A 3,134-nucleotide genomic window follows, 5' to 3' on the forward strand; every position below is an offset into this window, starting at 1 on the left:
GGGGAAAAAAGTGCATTAGAGCGTGTAAGAAATATTTGTAACTTTACATCCTCCGATAATGCAAAAACCGATGGTGACGATGGGATTGAAGCAATGGAAGATCTTTCTATTCAACCTATTCCCGAACATGTTACTAAAGAAACGTTGAATGATTTACGAAGGGATTTATATGGTGGCACCAACTATTAATTCAAACTAATATTTTTGTAAATGTAATTGTAATATCAAATATATATTAATAAAAATATAGGCTATTCGCCTTAATTTGTTTTTTAATATTGTTGTATTAAATTTAATTTTTGATATAATCAATTTTAAATTTTATAACTTTAAAGTTTAAATTCAAAAATTTCAAACTTTAAAAGAGTTTGAAATTTAAATTTTATAACTTTAAAATTTGAATTTAAAATTTTCAAACTTTAAAAGTTTGAATTTAAAGTTTGAAATTTTAAATTTGAAACTTTAAAATTTAGAAAATTTTAAATTAAAACTTTAAAGTTTATAACTTAAAAGTTTGAAATTTAAATTTAACTTTAAAATTTTCAAACTAGTTTGAATTTAAAGTTTGAAAATTTAAATTTATGACTTTAAAGTTTGAAATTTAAAATTTTAAATTGCTTAATTATTATAATAAAAATTAGATTCAATTAATTTTTTTTTTTAAAAAAAATCCGGTTCGTCCCGGATACCGGTCCGGTCCGGTATAGTACCGGTTTACTACCGGACCGAGACAGAACAATAATTATTTTACCGGTTTCCCGGACCGGTCCGGTTCTGGTTCCGGAACTATACCGGTACACACAGTATCGGTTCCGGTAATTACCGGTCCGATTTTGCCGGTTCCGGTACCACTGCCACACATAGTATGGATAGAACGGAATGATCGTAGTGGTGATGGATGTGACAGTAACAATAATAACGATGATATTAATTGACATAAGTATAATGATGAAGATTATTTATTATAGTAAATGTGATTAGAAGTAGTGCTGCGTTAATGATTAACAAAAGTAATATTAATTGTGTTAGTGATAGTGATTGACGATTACGATAATAATAGTTATTAACAAAAGATAGAAATAATTTTTAACGAAAAATATATGGTCCGCTCCTCTCCCGTTAACAATGTGTTTTTTAATAACACAAAGAAAAGGATAGAAATCGAATAAGACAGTCAAATTATTGATGTGAAGAATATTTTGAAAAGGTGCACAAGGCCCTAGACTTAAACATGGGCTGTTTTGTGTATTTTTTTTTGTTATTTATTTTATAAAATAAATAAATAAAATAACTTGGGTATTTTTAATCTATGAAGTGTGGGCCATTCATTGCTTAACTGATTACTTGAAAAATATTTTGGGGCCCATCTTAAGGCCTAATGGGCCGGGTTGTTTTTTATTAGATGGTGATTGGTATAAATTTATACTATATAATATTTTATTAAAAGAAAAATTGTATATAGTAGCAAACTAATAATCTAAAATAAATAGAGTAGCTAGGGTTTGATTTAATCGTGCTTCATAACAAATGTTTGCAAAAAATTGTCACGCGCCTCTCTCCCAAATATCTCGCCCGCTACTCTCCTCCAATCTCTCGGTCGCTTCCTCACTTTGTATACAAACACAAGTGTATAAAAATTGTTTCTAATTGTATAAAGCAGAGAAAATTGTATAAATACATATATTTTTGTTCCCCTCTCTCCCCTCTTCCAGATCTCGTTCGCCACTCTCCCAAATCTCGCTCGCCACCCTCGCCTTTCTCACTTATACAAACAGAAGCGAAATGTATAAATTGCGTTTCTATTTGTATAAAACGTGAGAAAATTGTATATACACATGCAAGTACATATATTTTCGTCATATACACTTATAATTATACAATAAAAATACTCCCCTGCCTAGTTTCTTTTGTCTTTCTCTCTTTCTCGTTTTATACAATTTTCAAATTGTATCTAATTTCTCTCTTTCTCGTTTTATACAATTCAATTCGATTGTATATTCCTTGTCAAGTCTCTTTTGTCTTTCTCTCTTTCTCATTTTATACAAATTCAAATTGTATATAATCGTTATATACTTTTATAATAATACAATTCGTTTTATACACTTCGTTTTTATACAGTTCTCTGCCCTAGTGTCTTTCTCTTTCTTGTTTTATACACTTCGTTTATACAATTTGCTTCAACTGTATATGAATAGCGAATTATACAGTTTCGATGTTTGCTATGGAGCGCAATTATGCAAACTTTGCTATAACATACAAATATGAATTTTTTATTTGCTATATGTGAAAGTTGCCCTTTTTTATTAGATAGTGATTGGTATAAATTTATAGTATATTCTATTTTATAAAATTACGTAATAATAAAAATTGCATTAGCTTGATATAAATATCCAATATGAATAATTTTTATCCGTATTTGCATTTTTCATGAAAGAACATTTTGAGACCAAAAATCCATTAATAAGTTAAGATCATATATTATTAAAATAGATATAAATACATACATATGTACTTTTTCTTAGTTATCAAACATAACATGATTATATATTTATAGCATATCTAAAGAAAAGGCAATGTGAACGAACAGTTAGGAATGTCTATGACTTTTTTAAAATGGAATAAATATATACTACTTAATTATTCATCATATCTATAGTTTGTTATAATTATCATCAGTGGCGGGGGTCAGGATTTCTAATAAGGAAGTTCAAAATTCGTAGAAATAGACACACGGAGCAGCCGAAGAGGGTTCGACATCTACTATATATACATAAAAATATTATTTTAACCATATATAAATAGTTTAATTTTTCTTCGAAGGGGGTACGGATGAACCTTTTGAACTAAGGTGGCTCACAACTCACGACTAACATTATACATTAATTATGTGGACTTTTGAGTTGTATAATTTGCCACATTTGTATATAATTCACAGAATATGCAAATACATATGTATAATATACAATTATCTAATCAATATACATATACAATTCACCTCTCTCTCACTCTCTGCCTTCTCTCGCTCATCTCTCTCCTCTCTCTCCAAATCTCCCTAGCCTCTCTCCTCTCTTCCAGTCTCGTTTGCTTTTTATACAAATGCATATGTATAATATACAATGATCTAACCAATATAT

Source organism: Solanum lycopersicum, chromosome 9, assembly GCF_036512215.1.
Source record: "Solanum lycopersicum chromosome 9, SLM_r2.1".
Classification (NCBI taxonomy): Eukaryota; Viridiplantae; Streptophyta; class Magnoliopsida; order Solanales; family Solanaceae; genus Solanum; species Solanum lycopersicum.